The sequence below is a fragment of the Loxodonta africana genome, unplaced genomic scaffold (genome assembly GCF_030014295.1).
Source record: "Loxodonta africana isolate mLoxAfr1 unplaced genomic scaffold, mLoxAfr1.hap2 scaffold_29, whole genome shotgun sequence".
Classification (NCBI taxonomy): Eukaryota; Metazoa; Chordata; class Mammalia; order Proboscidea; family Elephantidae; genus Loxodonta; species Loxodonta africana.
The window spans coordinates 1,547,928-1,568,935 of NW_026975011.1; positions in this window are offsets into that span (position 1 = coordinate 1,547,928).

Genomic DNA, 21,008 nt, shown 5'->3' on the forward strand with positions numbered 1-21,008 from the left:
TTCTCTGTGTTTTCTGTCCTTCCTCCCTGTTCTGGGACTCCAATCACATGCAAGTTATCCTTCTTGATAGAGTCCCACATGATTCTTAGGGTTTCTTCATTTTTTTTTAATTCTTTTATCCGATTTTTTTCCAGCTATGTTGGTGTTAATTCCCTGGTCCTCCAGATTTCCCACTCTGCATTCTAATTGCTCAAGTCTGCTCCTCTGACTTCCTATTGCGTTGTCTAATTCTGTAATTTTATTGTTAATCTTTTGGATTTCTGCATGCTGTCTCTCTATGGATTCTTACAGCTTATTAATTTTTCCACTACGTTCTTGAATAATCTTTTTGAGTTCTTCAACTGTTTTATCAGTGTGTTCCTTGGCTTTTTCTGCGGTTTGCCTTATTTCATTTCTGAGGTCATCCCTGATGTCTTCAAGCATTCTGTAAATTAGTTTTTTATATTCTGTATCTGATAATTCCAGGAGTGTATCTTCATTTGGGAAAGATTTTGATTGTTTTGTTTTGGGGGGTTGTAGAAGCTGTCATGGTCTGTGTCTTTATGTGGTTTGATATTGACTGCTGTCTCCGAGCCATCACTAAGATATTGTAGTGATTTATGCTATATTTGCTCATTGAGTCTTGTTTTGTTTTCTTTCTATATATGTGGATGGGCTACTAGATTGTGCCGTCTTGATTATTGTAGCCCTTGACTTACTTATGATCTATTACGAGCTGTTTTGGGCTGTTACCAGATATATAAGTCTGAGTCCATTCACTGTTCTTGAGTAGAATCTGATTTTGGGTCATCAAGTGTGTAATGCACCCTAACTCCTATCCAGCTTGAGAAGTAGTGGTGATAGTTGTGTGCACCAGATTGTATTAGCAGCTGGGGTTCACTCTTCGGGGGGGCAGGATGCTGACAGGCTTCCCCCAAGTGTCAGTGAGGTAGGTGTGTCTCTATTCCTAAAGCACCTTGGTGGGAGGGCTCAGCAGCTGTACCTTAGGCCCCCAATGCAAGTACCTCTACAGATTGGTAAGTGTCACCCTCCTTAGACCCCTAAGGCAGGAATCTAGGTGGTCGGGGGAGAGCTCCAGCCCTCAGTTCCCTGTTGTGGGTCATTTAGGGCTCCGTTGAATACGCAAAGATATCAGACCTGGAAAACTTGTTTTTCCAGTAAATCCACTAAAAGAAAAAATGCAATCAGATCCCTATCAGAAATGTCTTTGCATTATAATAGCCACCTTGTTCCCTGTAGGGATGAAAGCCTGAGATATGGATCACATATGCTTGGCTGGAGCTGGTTCTGTGTTTTTAGTTCAATTAGGGAAGAATTATTGGTCCCTGGGTTTTTTGTGATTGCTTCTCTCAGGCCGGAAGAATGGGTTAGGAAAAGACCGAAAAAAAAAAAAAAGGGAAAAGAAAAGCTGCAGAGCAGTTCTCCCTCTGGCTCAGGAAATTCCAATGTTAATGAAGCCGCCTGGGAAGGGGAGGGGAGGGTTCAGAAAAACAGGAGTAGCACCCCGGAATATAGACAAAGTTACTTATCTTGCTTGGGTTGACTATTTTATCTGAGATTCCAGAGAGGCGTGTCGCCTATGCGTGCTGGCTGGGTTGAGATTGCCCCCAAGGGTCAGGCCCGCAGAAGCTGCAGTCAGATCCTCAGCTGCCAGTCCAAAGCCCAGCGTCAAGGTTCCCCGGCTGGGACACTGCACTCCCAGCTCCAAAACCCAGTCGCTGCCTCCCGGGGACTTCTCCTCCCAGCAGTCGCTTCGCCGCACTGCCCGCGATGACAGGCTGGGCCCCCTCCCGAGGTCAGTTCAGGGGAGTAGGGCTGCATGCTGTGTTTGCGCCATGACAGGATACCGTGCTCAGCTCCCCTGTGCCCAGTCCAAAGCCCGGCACCTAGGTTCCCTGGCTGGGACGCTGCACTCCTGGCTCCAAAACCAGTCGCTGCCTCCCGGGGACTTCTCCTCCTGCCAGCCGCGTCACCGCGCCCCCCTCATGGACCGGCTGGGCCCCCTCCTGGGATCAGTTCAGGGGGGTAGGGCTGTGCCCCGTGTTTGCACCTTCACAGGATGTCCTGCTCAGCTCCCCTGCACCCAGTCCTAAGCCCAGAGCCAAGGTTACCTGACTGGGACGCTGGCTCCAGGCTCCGAAAACAGTCTCTGCTTCCCCATAGTTGTTCATTCTCCATCTCTGTCACTCAGGTCAATCCTTTAAATCTGTGTTTGTTGTTCAGGGTTCTTAGATTGACATGTATGTGATCGATTCACTTGTTTTTCCAAGTCTTTGTTGCAAGAGGGATCCGAGGTAGCGTCTACCTAGTCAGCCATCTTGGCCCCCCGCTCTGTTTTGAGCATTTTTTCAATCTTGATTTATTTTTGTGATTTCCCTGTCTTGGTTAACATCTGATTGCTCTGCCCATTGTTCTAGTCTCGGGTTGATATCTGATATTATTGCATTTCTAACCAAAGGACTCCCTTTATTATTTCTTGTAGTTTTGGTTTGGTTTTCATGAATTTCCTAAACTTCTTTTTATCTGGAAATTCACAATTTCACCTTCATATTTGAGAGACATTTTTGCTGGATATATGAGTCTTGGCTGGCAGTTTTTTTCCTTCAATTTTTTTAATATAAGTCATCCTATTGCCTTCTTGCCCACATGGTTTCTGCCAAGTGGTCCAAGCTTATTCTTATTGACTCTGCTTTTCATTTATCCCTAGCTGCTCTTAAAATTCTCTTTTTATGTTTGATTTTGGCGAGTTTGATTACAATATGTCTTGGTGACTTTCTTTTAACATCTACCGTCCGTGGAGGTCAATGAGCATCTGGAATAGATATCTTCTCATCTTTCATGATATCAGGGAAATTTTCTGCCAACAATCCTTCCACAATTCTTTCTGCATTTTCTGTAATCGTTCCCTGTTCTGGAACTCCAATCACTTGTAGGTTATTTCTCTTGATAGAGTCTCACATGATTCTTAAAGTTTCTTCATTTTTTTTTAAAATTCTTTTATCTGATTTTTCTTCGAATATATTGGTGCCAAGTTCTTTGTCTTCAAGTTCACAAATTCTGTCTTCCACTTGCTCAATTCTTCTCCTCTGACTTTCTATTGTGTTGTCTAATTCTGTACTTTTATTGTTGTTAATCTTCTGAATTTCTGATTGCTGTCTGTCTATGGATTTTTCCAGCTTATTAAATTTTTCATTACGTTCCTGAATGACCTTTTTAATTTCTTCAACTGCTTTATCTGTGTGTTCCTTGGCTTGTTCTGCATATTACCTGATTTCTTGAAGGGTTTTGTATATTAATCTTTTGAATTCTGCCTCCAGTAATTCCAGGAAGGCACGTTCATCTAGAAGATCCCTTGGTTCTTTGTTTTGAGAGCTTGTTGAGGTGATCGCGGTCTGTTTCTTTATGTGGCTTCATATTGACTGTTGTCTCTGAACCATCTGTAAGTTATTGTATGAATTTATTTTATGTTTGCTTACCATATCGTAGCTTCTTGCTTAGTTTTCTTTTGATATGCCCAAGTGGGTTGCTTGGCTGAGCTAACTTGATTATTTTCACCTTTGGAGATCTGACTTCCTGTCCCTAGATAGCTAGAGCTCTTATCAGGGATAGCAGGGGTTAGTGTCTGAACAAACAGGGGGCTGAGAATCATCCCCTTAGTGTCTCTGAGGAAAGCCTGTCCCTGTTCCCTAGAGCATACAGATGGGTGGATTCTGCAGACAGGCCATGGGCACCCAATGCTTTTCTTTTTAAGGACAGGGAGGTAGCAGTTATCTTTGGACCCCTGTCACAGGTGGCTGGGTGACCTGAGTGGAGCTGCCAGTCCTTAGGCCTCTGATGTGGGTAGATGAAGACCCTGTTTAATAAGCAAATTGGTGTCAAACATCAAACACCCCCCTCCACCGCACAGCTGAAATAGCTGTAGTCTGTCAACAAGGGCCTATTCTCCTGAAATAGGCCCACACAGGTCCATGTAGAGGGGAAAGGTACTCAAAGTCCATGGGCCATCTGTGCTTGGACAGGAGCCGCTTTTGTCCTGAGCTCCTCAGTTAGTGAAGCTGGCAAATTATCCTTTCCCCCAACTGAGAATTTATTCCTTCTCCAGGGCATGGAGGATGGGTCTAGGAGCTCAATAGGGCCTATCTCAGGGCCAGGGTAGTCAACAGCCGCTGAAGCCAACTTTGGGTCAGGGAGGGCAATAAAATATATGTAAGTACTTAGCTTTTGCTGAGAGCGACATTCTTCTCTGGTTCAGGAGGTGTGAGTAGTCTGTGTGGCTGGCTGCTTCTCCCTGAGAAAACTGAGGTCGAAAGCTAGTATCAGCCTGCTGCAGCCGCTCCCAGGAATGGTGCTTAAGTGCTCCCTGTGCTTCAGGTCTGGTAACTCAGCTCCACTCCTGAACCACCTCTTCCTCCCCCTGCTCCTCAGTTCATTTTCTAAACTTGCCTTTGATGTTCAGAGCTCCTAGCTTGTCATAAATATAATCATTTCACTTGTTTTTTTGGTCTTTGTTGTAAGAGGGCTCACCAGAAGCTTCTGTCTATTCTGTCATGCTGGCCCCACATCCTCTCAGTAGGGAATTCTTACTGTACTTCTTCCAAGAAGATTTGTTTCTCCTTCTGGCAGTCCATGGTATATTAAATATTCTTCACCAAAACCATAATTCAAAGGCATCAATTGTTTTTTGGACTTCCTTATTCATTGTCCAGCTTTAGCATGCACATGGATTAGGCACACCTTAGTCCTAAAAGTGACGTTTTTGCTTTTTAACACTTTAAGGAGGTCTTTTGCAGCAGATTTGCTTAAAGTAATGCGTCATTTGATTTCTTGAATACTGCTTCCATGGACTTTGATTGTGGCTCCAATTAAAATGAAATCCTGGACAACTATAATATTTTCTCCATCTATCGTGATGTTGCTTATTGGTCCAGTTTGAGGATTTCTGTTTTCTTTATGTTGAGGTGTAATCCATATTGATGGCTGTGGCCTTTGATGTTTATCACTAAGTGCTTCAAGTCCTCTTCACTTTCAGAAAGTAAGGTCTTATCATCTGCATATCACAGGTCGTTAATATGTCTTCCTCTAACCCTGATACCAAGTTTTTTCACATAGTCTGGCTTTCAGATTACTTCGTCAGCAAACAGATTGAATCAGTATGGTGAAAGGATACAAACCAGATGCACACCTTCCCTTGCTTTAAACCATGCAGTATCCACTTTTCTTTTGAAACAACTATCTCTTGATCTATGTCCAGGTTTTCACAAGCACAATTAAGTGTTCTAAATTCCCATTCTTTGCTATGCTATCCATCATTGGTTATGATCCACACAGTCGAATGTCTTTGCATAGTCAATAAAACACAAGTAAACATCTTTCTGGTATTCAGTGCTTTCAGTCAGATTCCATCTTACATCAGAAATAATATCCCTCATCCCATGTCCTTTTCTGAAACCTGCTTGAAATTCTGACCGTTCTGTGTTGATACACTGCTGCAGCCACTTTTGAATAATCTTCAGGAAAATTTTGCTTACGTGTGATATTAATGATATTGTTAAAAAATTTCCACATTTGGTTAGATCAACTTTCTTAGGAATGGGCATAAATAGGGATCTCTTCCAGTCTATTGGCCAGGTAGCTGTCTTTGAAATTTCTTGGCATAGAAGTGAGCACTTCCAGAGTTGCATCTGTTTGCAAAAACATCTCAACTGATACTCTGTCAAATTCCTGATACCTTGTTTTTTGCCATTCCTTTCAGCGTAGCATGGACTTCTTCCTTCAGTACCATTGATTCTTGATCATATGCTACCTCCTGAAATGCTGATCATCAGCCAATTATTTTTGATGTAATGACTCTGTGTATTCGTTCCATCTTCTTTTGATGTTTCCTGAGTTGCTCTATATGTTGTCCACAGAATCCTTCAATATTGCAACTCACAGCTTGAATGTTTTCTTCAGTTCTTTCAGCTTGAAAAATACTGAGCGTGTTCTTCCCTTTTGGCTTTCTAACTCCAGGTCTTTGCACATTTCTTTATAATATTTTACTTTGTCTTTTCAAGCTGCCCTTTGAAATCCTCTGCTCAGCTCTTTTACTTCTCAATTTCTTCTATTGGCTTTAGCTACTGGAAGTTCAAGAGCAAGTTTCAAAGTCCCTTTTTGACATCTGTTTTGGTCTCTTCTTTCTTTCCTGACTATATGATACGTATAAACCAAAACCCATTACTATCAAGTTGATTCTGACTCATAGTGATCCTATAAGACAGAGTAGAACTGCCCCATAGGGTTTCCAAGGAGCACCTGGTGGATTCAAACTGCTGACATTTTGATTAGCAGCCATAGCTTTTAACCTTTACACCACCAGGTTTCCTATAATACATATAACGAAACAAAAAACCAAACACAGTGCCGTCGAGTCGATTCCGACTCATAGTGACCCTGTAGAACTGCCCCTATCGAGTTTTCAAGGAGCGCCTGGCTGATTCAAACTGCTGACCCTTTGGTTAGCAGCTGTAGCACTTAACCACTACACCACCAGAGTTTCCGTAATACATATAGAACTCCTCAAATCAACATAACAGTATAAAAATGAGCAAAATATATGTCCAGTAGAAGATAAGAAGGCACTAATATATTCATGGAAAGTTATCTAATTTTGCTAAAATTTAAATTAAAATGGCAGTCGGAATTCATCATTTTTCCAAATGTTTTAGCAGATACCAGAAGATTTGAAAATACTTAGTGATGGTAACGGTCGAAGGGAAAGAAACCGTTCTCAATCATCATTGGAAATATGGATTGTCAGGCTTTGTGGTGATATATTTTGGAGTTGTTTTCAATATTTATATTTGTGCTAGGTACAATCCAAGTTAGGAATTTGTAAAATGGGAATAAATGATTTTACATACTTTTCTTTGTTACATTTTAAAAGAGCACTCTTTGAAGCAAAATAAAAAAAAATGGAAAGAATTCCAATGACTGTAAATACCCATCAATCAGGCATTAGAACATGTCTAGTTTGAAAAAGTGAGGAAAACTTGTATTTCTAACCTAGAAAAATATCTATCAAATATAGCTAGGCAAGAGTGCATTAATTTTCAGTTTGTATTTTCAACACTTTTTTATTTCATTAATACAAAAGTAGGGAATTTTTACTTCTACTTAATTCATTCTGAATAAAATAAATATTTTAAATATTTTTTACAATCAGAAATAAAAATAACATTTAAAAATTTTAAGAGTTTTTAACCATAATGTAAATCAATGTAAATTTTCCATCACATTAATGTCCATATCTGCATAGTTAGGAACCATCGATTTTCTATTTCTTTATTTTATCTATTTTCAGACTGAAAGCAACTATAGACTTTTCCACAAATTGAAATAAAAATTTTTATTTATCGTGAGTAATCTACTCTTCTTGAATCTCTTTTTATTTTACAATATTTTACAAAAAGAAGCACACATATGTATGAACAGTTTGGTGGTAAAACAGGCAGGTACAACCTAAGATAAAGTTAAAAAAACAATAAACAAAACAAATTTTTTTCCAGCATGTCTGTCTGTGTCACTATATTATTTTCACGAGTATAGTTTTTCCAGGTCATATGTGCAATATTCTTATGTTAAAAGTAGGAATGAGGGCACATAGTTGGAAAATAGTCACAATTCATTCCGTTACACTAGATGTTGTGGCCCTGTGATTATATGGACTGCTCTCTAAATCAATACAAAGTGCTATACAAAGTTTTCCCTAATTAGTTCCTTGTTTCCTCCACTTAGGGCAGAAAGAAGTCATCAACCGAGAATGCTAGGTTTTGTTCTGTGATGATTTGCCATACAAATATAAACAACATATCCAGCAACAGTCTGCTGTAATTGACTGCTCAGTGATGTGTACCACGTGTAGACCTGATCTCCCACTCTGGTGAATGCACCTCTTGGTTTGTGAATTACAGAAATTTTAAGTACGTTTTTTTATTGTGTATGTGCAAAACTTTGGGACAAATAAAAATATTTTATTTTCTATTTTTCATTTCTACTTACATCCAAGTATTTCTTTCACCCCAATGAATGAACTTTAAAAAAAAATTCTATTTATTTTGTTTTTGTTGAGAATATATACAAAAAATCATAAATGAATTCAACAGTTTCTACATATACAATTCAGTGACACTGATTAGATTCTTTAGTTTGCTAAATCCATTCTCGTCCTCCTTTTTTAGCTAATGCTCCCTCATTAATATAACCTCACTGCCGCCTAAGGTTCCTATCTAATCTTTTGAGATGCTTTTGTCAGTTCGATTCCATATAGAACATTCTTAAAATAGGATAATGCTCAAGGCAGATCTTTTATACTATGTAAGCTAAACTATTTTTCAGTTTTAAGAAGACTTCATGGGCTATTTTGGTTTAAGATTTAAAGATTATCTCAGAGTAATAGTTTCAGGTGTTCATCCACACTCCGTGTTTCTAGAAAGTCAACAGTCCATGAAAAGCTGAAATTCTGTTTTGCATTTTCACCTTTTGATCAGAAATTGTCTGTGGGATCTTTCTTTTTTTTTTAATTGTCTTTAAGTGAAAGTTTACAGTTCAAGTTAATTTTTCATAAAAAAAAAATTTATACACACATTGTTATGTGACCCTAGTTGCTCTCCCTATAATGTGACAGCACACTCCTCCTTTCCACCCCAGGTTTCCCATGTCCATTCAACCAGATCCTGTCCCTTTTTGCCTTCTCATCTCACCTCTGGACAAGAGCTGCCCATTTAGTCTCATGTATCTACTTGAGCTAAGAAGTACTTCCTTCACGAGTATCGTTTTATGTCTTATACTCCAGTCTAACCTTTGTCTGAAGAGTTGGCTTCAGGACGGGGTTCAGTTCTGGGCTAACAGAGATTATTGGGCCATGCCTTCTAGGGTCCCTCCAGTCTCAGTCAGACCATTAAGTCTGGTCTTTTTACTAGAATTTGAGTTCTGAGCCCCAATTTTCTCCTGCACTCTCATGGACTCTTGTGTTCCCCTTTAGGGTGGTCATTGGTGGTAGCTAGGCACCATCTTGTTCTTCTGATCTCAGGCTGATGGAGTCTCTGGTTTATGTGGTCCTTTCTGTCTCTTGGGCTAATATTTTCCTTGTGTCTTTGGTGTTCTTCCCTCACCTTTGCTCCAGGTGGGTTGGGACAAATTCATGTATCTTAGATGGCCACTTGATAACTCTTAAGACCCCAGACGCTAGTCACCAAAGTGGGATGTATAATATGTTCTTAATACACTTTGTTATGCCAGTTGACCTAGATTTCCCCTGAAACCATGGTCCCCAGACCGCCGCCCCTGCTACTCTGTCCCTCAAAGTGTTTGGTTGTATTCAGGAAACTCCTTAGCTTTTGTTTAGTCCAGATGTCCTGACATCGCCTGTATCGTATGTTGTTCTTCCCTTCACCTAAGATAATTCTTATCTAATACCTAGTTAGTGTGTTTAAACCTTGTCTTGAGTTCTTATAGTAATGGTTTCATACGATATTTGTCCTTTTGTGATTGACTAATTTCACTCAGCATAATGCCTTCCAGATTCATCCATGTTATGAGATGTTTCACAGATTCATCATTGTTCTTTATCATTGTGTAGTATTCCATTGTGTGAATTTACCATAATTTGTTTATCCATTCGTCTGTTGATGGGCACGTAGGCTGTTTCCATCTTTTTGCTATTGTGATCAGTGCTGCAATGAACATGGGTGTGCATGTGTCTATTCAAGTGAGGGCTCTTATTTCTCTAGGATATATTCCAAGGAGTGGGGTTGCTCGATCATATGATAGTTCTATATCTAGCTTTAAGGAAGTGCCAAATCGATTTCCAAAGTAGCTGTACCATTTTACATTCCCTCCAGCAGTGTATAAGTGTTCCAGTCTCTCCACAACCTCTCCAACACTTATTATATTGTGTTTTTTGAATTAATGCTAGCCTTCTTGGGGTGAAATGCTGTCTCATTGTAGTTTTGATTTGCATGTCTCTAATGGCTAAAGATCGTGAGCATTTTCTGTTTATCTGTTAGCCGTCTGAATGTCTTCTTTGGTGAAGTGCTTGTTCATATCCTTTGCCCATTTTTTAATTGGGTTATTTGTCTTTTAGTTGTTGAGGTTTTTCAATATCTTGTAGATTCTAGAGGTTAGACACTGATGGGATTTGTCATAGCCAAAACCTTTTTCACAGTCTCCAGGTTGTCTTTTTATTCTTTTGATGAAGACTTTTGATGAACATATATGTTTGATTTTTAGGAGCTCCAATTATCTAGTTTCTCTTCTGGTTCTTATGCATTGTTAGTAAAGTTTTTTATTCAGTTTATGCCATATATTAGTTCCTCTATAGTTGTTCCTACTTTTTCTTCCATGATCTTTATCATTTTAGATTTTATATTTAGGTCTCTGATCTATTTTGAGTTCATTTTTGTGCATAGCGTGAGTTATGGGCCTTGTTTCAATTTTTTTGCAAATGGATATCCAGTTAGCGAGCACAATTTGTTAAAGAGACTGTCTTTTCCCCAATTAATGGACTTTGGGCCTTTGTCAAATATCAGCTGCTCCTAGGTGGATGAATTTATGTCTGGATTCTCAATTCTGTTCCCTTGGTCATTGTATTTCTTGTTGTACCAGTATTAGGCTGTTTTGACCACTGTGGAAGTATCATAAGTTCTAAAATCAGGTGTTGGGAGGCCTCCCACTTTGTTCTTTCCTTCAGTAATGCTTTACTTATACAGTGTCTTTTCTCTTTCCATATGAAGTTGGTGATTTCCTTGTTCATATCATGAAAAAATGCCATTGGAATTTGGATCGAGGATGCATTGTACCTGTAGATAGCTTTGGATAGAACTGACATTTTTACAAAGTTGAGTCTTCTTATCCATGAGAAAGGTATGTTTTTCCGCTTATGTATGTCTCTTTTGGTTTCTTACAGTAATGTCTTGTAGATTTCTTTGTATAGGTCTTTTAAGTCTGCTTAGATTTATTGCTAAGTATTTTATCTTCTTGTGGGCTATCGTAAATGATATTGATTTGGTGACTTCATTTTGGAAGCTCTCTCTGTTGGCGTAGAGGAAGCCAACTAATTTTTGTATGTTTAACTTGTATTCTGATACTTTGCTGAAATGTTCTATCAGTTCCAGTAGTTTTCTTGTGGGTTCTTTGGGTTTTCCTGTGTATAAGTTCATATCATCTCTAATAGAGAGATTTTACTTCTTCCTTACCAGTTTTGACTCCCTTTATTTCTTTTTCTAGCCTAATGGCTCTGGCTAGGACCTTCAGCATGATGTTGAGTATGAGTGGTGATAAAGGGCATCCTTGTCTGGTTCCTGTTCTCAAGGGGAATGCTTCAGACTCTCTCCATTTAGGATGATGTTGGCTGTTGACTTTATATAAATGCCCTTTATTATGCTGAGGAATTTCCCTTCCATTGCTATTTTACTGAGAGTTTTTATCATGAATGCATGTCGAACTTTGTCAAATACCTTTTCGGCATCAATTAATAATATCGTGTGGTTCTTGTCTTTTGTTCTATTTATGTGATGGATTTCGTTGATTGTTTTTCTAATGTTAAACCATCCTGCATACCTGATATGAATCCCATTTGGTCATGGTAATTTTTTTGATGTGTTTTTGAATTCCATTGGCCAGAATTTTCTTAAAGATTTTTGCATCTATGTTCATGAAGGATATTGACCTGTAATTTTCTTTTTGTGGTGTCTTTACTGGTTTTGGTACCAGGGTTTTGCTGGCTTCATAGAACGATTTTGGGAGTATCCCATTGTTTTAGGTTAAAGGCCACCAGCCTCACATTAATCCCCTTTAAAGCCAGGGCCAAGATGGCAGAGTAATCAAACACTTCCTGTGGTCCCTCCTAAAATAAAGAACCAAAAAAATAAGTTAATCAATTATATATGACAATCTAGGAGCTGCCAGACCTGACCTGGTGAGAACTGGCATCTGCAGGCTGGGTAGGCTGGTGTGCATCGTGAGGCAAGCAATGGTGCTCAGGACACCTTTTCCACACTTGGAGTGACCAAGTGACGGAGGGTCCACTCAACCCTCCAAAACCAGAGAGAAGAGGCATTCAATTGGCAAACCTGCCACACAGATTAAAAAAAAAAAAAAAAAAAAAAAACCTATGGGAAGAATGTACCTCCCATTTATTTTCCCCTTCTTTCTATACACCTGGTCCAGGCTGGCTTTCGCAATTGCCATGTCCCCTGGGCCAGAAGTAGAACCCATCATGTTCCCTGGGCCAGAAGTAGAACCCATCATGTGCCTTGAACCATTCTCCTAGCTTTGAAGAGGGAACAAATTAACAAAGAAGAAAAAATAATCTGCAAGCTCCCCTAAGCCAGGAACACAGGGCATTCACAGCTTCTTTGCCTAGGCACAGGCACAAGGGGTCTACAGGCTTTGAATACCTTTCACTCCTGAATAAAACTGTGTGGGCCCATTTCAGCAGTGTAAGCCCTCATTAACACAGTAAACGAAACCAAAACCAAACCCAGTGCTGTCGAGTCGATTCCAACTCATAGCAACCCTATAGGACAGAGTAGAACTGCCCCGTGGAGTTTCCAAGGAGCTCCTGGTGGATTTGAACTGCCGACCTCTTGGTTAGCAGCCATAGCACTTAACCACTATGCCACCAGTAGGGTATATACCTGAAGGCTAATTTCAACAGTACCAGCTATAAGGTGGAGTGGCGGGTTCATGACATTTGACACTGCTCTGTCCATTAAGCAGGGTCCTCACCTACCCACATCAGAGGCCTGAGGACTGGTTGCTGCACCCATTCCACTAAGCCACAAGCAATAGGGGCCCAAGAATAGGTGGTGCCTTCCAGTCCTTACAGCAAACAACATTTGGTGCCATAGTACAGCTGCAAAATCCACCCATCTATCCCTCTAGGGAACTTTCCTCTCAGATACTTAAGGGCAGCCATCAGCCCCCTACATTGCTCATCGCATGACCTTCTACTGCAGCCAGAGACCTGTGCCGACTCCAATCACCCTGCCTGTCTAGGGCTGTAGGTGAGAGCCTGCACTACACACTTGGTGATTAATTACCTGGACATCTGAGCTTCACCCATACAAGAAAAGTAAATGGACTCCTGGGCTCACATACCCAGTAACAGCTCTAACTGCCTGGTGACAGGACATGAGAGCTTCAAAGGCACCAATAATCAAACCAGCAAACACAAGAATCCTATTTGTGCATATCAAAACAAAAAACAAAACAAGAAGCTAGAACACGGTAAGCAAACATAAATAAATATAATAACTTGATGGCTTGGAGACAACAGTCAATATCAAATCACATAAAGCAGCAGACCATGATGGCTTCAGCAAGTGCACAAAACAATCAAGAAATCTGGAGGAAGATGATTTCTTCAGACATAGAATTCAAAGGATTAATACACAGAGCTCTTCAACAGATCAGGGAGGCGATCAGGCAAAATGCAGAACAAGCCAAGGAACACACAGATAAATCAATAGAGGAACTTAAGGAGGTTTAACAGGCTGCAAGAAGCCATAGAGAGACAGCAAACAGAAATTTAAAAGATTAACAATAAAATTTCAGAACTAAACAACTCAATAGAAAGTCATAGGAGTGGAACTGAGGAAACGGAAGTCAGATTAGTGAGATTAAAGATAAAGCACTTGATACCAACATACTTGAGGAAAAATCAGATAAAAGAATTACAAAAAATGAAGAAACCCTAAGAACTACATGGAACTCTATCAAGAGGAATAACCAACGACTAACTGCAGTACCAGAAGAAGGGTGGGAACAAAAAATACAGGGAGAATTGTCAAATATTTGTTGACTTAAAACTTCCTTGATATCGTGAAAGATGAGGACATATTTATCCAAAGAGCTTATGTAACCCCACACAAGGTAGAGCCCAAAAGAAAGTCACCAAGACATATTATAATCAAACTTGCCCAAAACAAAGATAAACTGAGAATTTTAAGAGGGTCTAGGGATAAACAAAAAGTCACTTGCAAAGGAGAGTCAATAAGACTAAGCTCAGACTACTCAGCAGAAACCATGCAGACAAGAAAGCAATGGGATGACATATATAAAGCCTTGAAGGGAAAAAAAAAATCCAGCCAAGAATTGTATATCCAGAAAAACTGTTTCTCAGCTATGATGGTAAAATTAGGGCATTTGTAGATAAACAGAAGTTTAGGGAATTTGTAAAAATCAAACCAAAATTAAAAGAAATACAATGGGGAGTCCTCGTGTTAGAAAATCAATAATGTCAGATAACAACTGAAGACTAGAATATAGGAAAGAACAACCACATATCAACACATATAGGGAAATCACAAATAAATCAAAGCTGAATATAGGAAAACAGAGACATCATTAAGTAAAAGATGACAACATTAAAACAAAACGAGGGACTAAATAATGTAGTCATAGATCTTTTGTATGGAGAGGAAGTCAAGGCAATATAAAGAAATAAAAGATTGGTTTAAAATTAGAAAAATAGGAGTAAATATTAAGATAACCACAAAGGAATATAACAATCCTACATATCAAGATTAAAAAAAATCTTATCAAAATAAAAAAAGGGCAGGGCCAAGACAGCAGAATGGTTAGAGGCTTCCTGTGCTTCCTCTTACAACAAAGACCCAAAAAAACAAGTGAATCGATTATATATGACAATCTAGGAGCCATGAACATCAAATGCAAAGTTGAGAAATTGGACTAGGTGGCAGGGGGAAGGAGAGATGGTTAAAAAGCAGTGAGGAGTTGCCAGACATGAATTGGCAGGAACTGGCAGCCCACAGGTAGGATCCCCTGATGCCAGCTCAGTGAGGAAGGCAGTGGCATTTGGGACATGCTTTACTCATCAGACCAAGTGGTGGAGAGTTCACTCACACCTCCAGAATCAGTGAAAAGCGGTGCTCAATCAGCAAAAGATAAGTAGATGCGTCTAGCCTACTGTGCAGATAAAACAAACAAACAAAAAAACCTTTGGGAAAAATTTTCTCCCACTTACCTGTCCCCTTCCCACTCTGCACTGGGTCCAAGCCAGCTTCAGAGATTGCCACATCCCCTGGGCTGGAAGTAGGACCTATCATACACTCTGATCCATTTCCAGGCATTGGAGAGAAAACAATTTAACAAACAGGGAAAAAAATAATTTTCTGGCTCTCCTAACACAGGAAATCAGGGTAGAAACAGCTACTTTGCCTAGGCACAGGCATAAGGTTCCACAGACTTTGACTACCTTTCACCCCTCCATAGACCTGTGTGGGCCCATTTCAACAACATAGGCCCTCTTTAGCACGGTATAACAGGGTATATACCTGAAGTCTAACTTCAACTGTTTTACCTATAGGGTGGAGAGGCAGGTTCATGACATTTGTCACGGCTCTTCCCATTAAGCTGGGTCCTCAACTACCAACTTCAAGGGCCTGGGGACTGGTTTCTCCACCCACTCCACCAAGCCACCCATGACAGGGATTCAAGAATAAGTGGTGACTCCCAGTCCTTACAGACAACAGCATTAGGTGCTGATAGTAAAGCTGCAAAACCCAACCACCTATGTGCTCTGCAGAACGGGAACAAGCTTTCATCACAAACACTCAGAGGCAGCTATGACCACCTGCCTTGCTCAGCGTGTGACCCCCTACTGCATCCAGATACCTGTGCCTACATGAATCACCCTTTCCCATCTAGTACTGCAGGTGAGAACCTGCACCAACACTTGGTGACTGACCACCTGAACACCTGACCTGTAACCATACAAGAAAAGTAAATGGATTCCTGGGCTCACATACTTTGTAAGAGCTCTAACCACCTGGTGACAGGATGTTAGAGCTTCAAAAGGACCAATAATCAAGCTACCTTACATGAGGAGCCTATCTGACCATAACAAAACAAAAAAGAATCTAGGACAAAATAAGCAAACATAAAATAAATACATACAATAAGTTATTGATGACTCAGAGACAACAGTCAATATCAAATCACATAAAGAGGCAGATCATGATGGCCTCAGCAAGCTCCCAAATCAAAGAATCAAGAAACCTTCCTGATCAAGATAACTCCTTGTAATTACCAGAGGTAGAATACAAAAGGTTAATATACAGAACTCTTCAAGATATCAGGGAGGAGATCAGGCAAAATGCAGAACAAGCCACGAAGCACAAGACAAACAATACAGTAACTTAAGAAAATTAGAGAAGAGCATAATGACAAATTTAATAGGCTGCAAGAATCCGTACAGAGAGAGCAAACAGAAATCCAGAAGATTGAAATTAAAATTTCAGAATTAGACAACTCATTAGAAAGTCATAGAAGCAGAACTGAGGCAATGGAAGTTAGAATTAGTGAGACTGAAGATAAAGCACTTGACACCAACTTACTTGAGAAAAATCAGACAAAAAAATAAAAAAAAGAAGAAACCCTAAGAATTGTGTGGGACTGTAACAAAAGGAATAACCTACCAATAACTGGTGTACCAGAATGGGGGGAGGGGTGGGGAGGGATAACAGGAAATACAGAGAGAATTGTTGAAGACTTGTTGCCAGAAAACTTCTCTGATATCATGAAAGATGAGAAGATATCTGTCCAAGATGCTCATCCAACCCCACACAAGGTAGATCCCAAAAGAAAGTCACCAAGAATATTATAATCAAACTTGCCAAAGCCAAAGATAAAGAGAGAATTTTAAGAGCAGCTAGGGATAAACAAAAAGTCACCTACAAAGGAGAGTCAATAAGACTCAGCTCGAACTACTCGGCAGAAACCATGCAGGCAAGAAGACAATGGGATGACATATACAGAGCCTTGAAGGAAAAAAAAATGCCATCCAAGAATTATATATACAGCAAAACTGTTTCTCATATATGATGGTGAAATTAGGACATTTCCAAATAAACAAAAGTTTAGGGAATTTGTAAAAACTGAACCAAAATTACAAGGAATACTAAACGGAGTCCTGTGGTTAGAAAATCAGTAACATCAGACAACAACCCAAGACTAGAACACAGGACAGCAACCAGATATCAATGCAGATAAGGAAATCACAAAAATAAATCAAATCTAAAACACTCAAAATAGGGAAACAGGAACATCATTAGGTAAAAAGTAACATTAAAACCAAAAAAAAAGAAGAGAATAAAAATGTAGTCCTAGATCTTTATACGGAGAAGAATTCCAGGCAATATGAAGAAATAAAAGGTTAAACTTAGAAAAATAGGGGTAAATATTAAGGTAACCACAAAGGAAACTAACAATCCTAAACATCAGAATAAAAAAAACAAGTAAAAGAGACTCAGCAAATACAAATCAACAAGAATGAAAAAGAGGAAAAGAAAATATATAAAGAAAAAGGACTCATCACCACAGAAAATTAAGTAGAAAAAAGAAACTGTCAACAACATGCACGCAAAAAAAGACACCAACATGACAGCACTAAACTCATACCTATCAATGATTATCCTTAATGTAAATGGACTAAATGCACCAATAAAGAGACAGAGAGTGGCAGAATGGATTTAAAAAAAACCCAAAATCCATCTATATGCTGTCTACAAGAGACACACCTTAGACTTAAAGAAACAAACAAGCTAAATATCAAAAGATGGAAAAAATATATATACCAAGGAAACAACAATCAAAAAAGAGCAGGAGCGACAATTTTTAATTTCTGACAAAATAGACTTTAAAGTAAAATCCACAACAAAGCTTACAGAAGGACTCTATATAATGATTAAAAGGTCAATACACCAGGAGGACATAGCCATAATAAATATTTACACACCCAAGTACAGGGCTCCAAAATACATAAAACAACTACGGTCACATAACAATGTGTGTATAAGTTTCTGTATGAGAAACTGACTTGAACTGTAAGCTTTCACTTAAAGCACAATAAAAAAAACTCACACCTATCAAAAATTATGCTGAATATAAATGGACTAAATGCATCAATAAAGAGACAGAGAGTGGTAGAATGGATAAAAAAAAAAAACACAATCCATCTATATGCTGCCTACAAGAGACACACCTTAGGCTTAAAGACACAAACTAAAACTCAAAGGAAGAAAAAAATACATACATATATGTATCAAGCAAACAACAATCAAAAAAGAGCAGGAATGGAGATATTAATCTCTGACAAAATAGACTTTAAAGTAAAATCACCACAAAGGATAAGAAAGGACACTATATAATGATTAAAGGCTCAATACACCAGGAGAACATAACCACAGTAAATATTTATGCACCCTATGATAGGGCTCCAAAATATATAAAGGAAACTCTAACACATTGAAAAGAGAAATAGAGAGCTCCACAGTAATAGTAGGAGACTTCAACACACCACTGTCGATGAAGGACGGAACATTCAGACAGAAGCTCAATAAAGACATGGAAGATTTAAATGCCACAATCAACCAACTTAATCTCATAGACATATACAGAACGCTCCACACAATAGCAGCCAAGCATACTTTCTTCTCCAATGCACATGGAACATTCTCCAGAATAGACCACATATTAGGTCATATAAGCTGTAACAGAATACAAAACATTAAAATATTACAAAGCAACTTTCTGACCATAAAGCCATAAAATTAGAAATCGATAACAGAAAAAGCAAGGAAAAAAAAAAAATCAAACACATGGAAACTGAACAACACCTTGCTCAAAAATACCAGTTTATAGAAGAAATAGTGTGGAAAAAGAAATGCGCAGAATCCAATGAGAATGAAAACACATCTTACCAGAACAATTGGGACACAACAAAAACAGTGCCCCGATGTCCATTTATAGCAATAAATGCACACATCCAAAAAGAAAAGTCCAAAATCAAAGAATTAACTCAAGAACTCTAGCAAATAGAAAGAGAGCAGTAAAAGAAGCCCTCAGTCACAAGAAAGTAAATGATAAAAATTGGACCAGAATTAAATGAAATAGAGAATAGAAAAACAATAGAAAGAGTTAACAAAACTAAAAGCTGGTTCTTTGAAACGATCAACAAAATTGATAAACCAATGACCAAATTGACAAAAAAACTCACGAGGAACTGTATAACCAGTAAAAGAAATGAGATGGGCTATATCACAACAGACCCAACTGAAATTAAAAGAATCATAACAGAATACTATGAAAAATTGTACTTCAACAATTTTGAAAACCTAGAGGAAATGGACAAATTTCTAGAAACATACTACCTACTAAACTAACAGAAACAGAGGTAGAACAACTAAATAAACCTATAACAAAAGAAGAGGTTGAAAAGGTAATTAAAAACTCCCAAGAAAAAAAAAAAAAAGCCCTCTCCCTGACAGTTTCACTAGAGAATTCTACCAAATTGTCTGAGAAGTAACACCACTACTACTAAAGATATTTCAGAGCATACAACAGAATGAAATACTCCAAAACTCACCCAGCATAACCCTGATAATGATACCAGGTAAAGACATCACAAAAAATTAAATTACAGACCAATATCTCTCATGAACTTAGACACAAAATCCTCTACAAAATTCTGGCCAATAGAGTTCAACAACATATCAAAAAAGAATAATTCATAATGACCAAGTGGGATTCATACCAGTTATGCAGGGATGGTTTAACATTAGAAAAACAATCAATGTAATCTATCACATAAATAAAACTAAAGACAAGAACAGTGTGACCTTTAGTAAGATGCAGAAAAGGCATTTGACAAAGTCTAACACCCATTCATGATAAGACCTCTCAGCAATATGGAAACAGAAGTGAAATTCTTCCCCATAATAAAGGGCATTTATATAAAGTCAACAGCCACCATCACCTTAAATGGAGAGAGCCTGAAAGCATTCCCCTTGAGAATGGGACCCAAACAGGATGCCCTTTATCACCACTCTTATTCAACATTGTGCTGGAGGCCCTAGCAATTAGGCTAGAAAAAGAAATAAAGGGCATCCACATTGGTAAGAAAGAGATAAAAGTGTCTGCATTTCAGATGATGTGCTCTTATACACAGAAAACCCCCAAAGAATCCACCAGAAAACTACTGGAACTAATAGAAGATTTCAGCAAAGTATCAATACAAGATAAACATACAAAAATCAGTTGGATTCCTAAACTCCAACAAAGAGAACTTCAAAGAGGAAATCACCAAATCAGTTGTCATTTACAATAGTCTCCGAGAAGATAAAATACTTAGGAATATATCTAACCACAGATGTAAAACACCTATACAAAGAAAACTACAAGACACTACTGCAAGATATCAAAAGAAGACATTCTGACAGCTAACAGATACATGAGGAAATGATCATGATCATTAGCTATTAGAGAAATGCAAATCAAAACTACAATGAGATACCATCTCACCACAACAAGGCTAGCATTAATCCAGAAAACACACACACAAAAAAACAAATGTTGGAGAGGTTTCTGAGAGACTGAGATACTTATACACCGCTGGTGGGAATGTAAAATTGTACAACTACTTTGGAAATCAATTGGGCACTTCCTTAAAAAGCTAGAAATTGAACTATCATATGATACAGCCATCCCACTCCTTGGAATATATCCTAGAGAAATAAGAGCTCTCACATGAATAGATATATGCACACCTATATGTACTGCGAAAACGCTGGTGCCATAGGAAACCCTGGTGGCATAGTGGCTAAGTGCTATGGCTCCTAACCAAAAGGTCGGCAGTTTGAACCCACCAGGTGCTCCTTGGAAACTCTACGGGGCAGTTCTACTCTGTGCTATAGGGTCGCTATGAGTCGGAATAGACTCGACGGCAGTGGTGGGTATATGCATTGCACGGCGAAAAGATTGAAGTTGTCAAGGGCTTCATTTTACTTGTATTCACAAGCAACACCCATGGAAGCAGCAGTCAAGAAATCAAAAGACACATTGCATTGGACAAATCTGCTGCAAAGAACCTCTTTAAAGTGTTGAAGAGCAAAGGTGTCACTTTGAAGACTAAAGGTGTGCCTGGCCCAAGCCATGATATTTTCAATGGC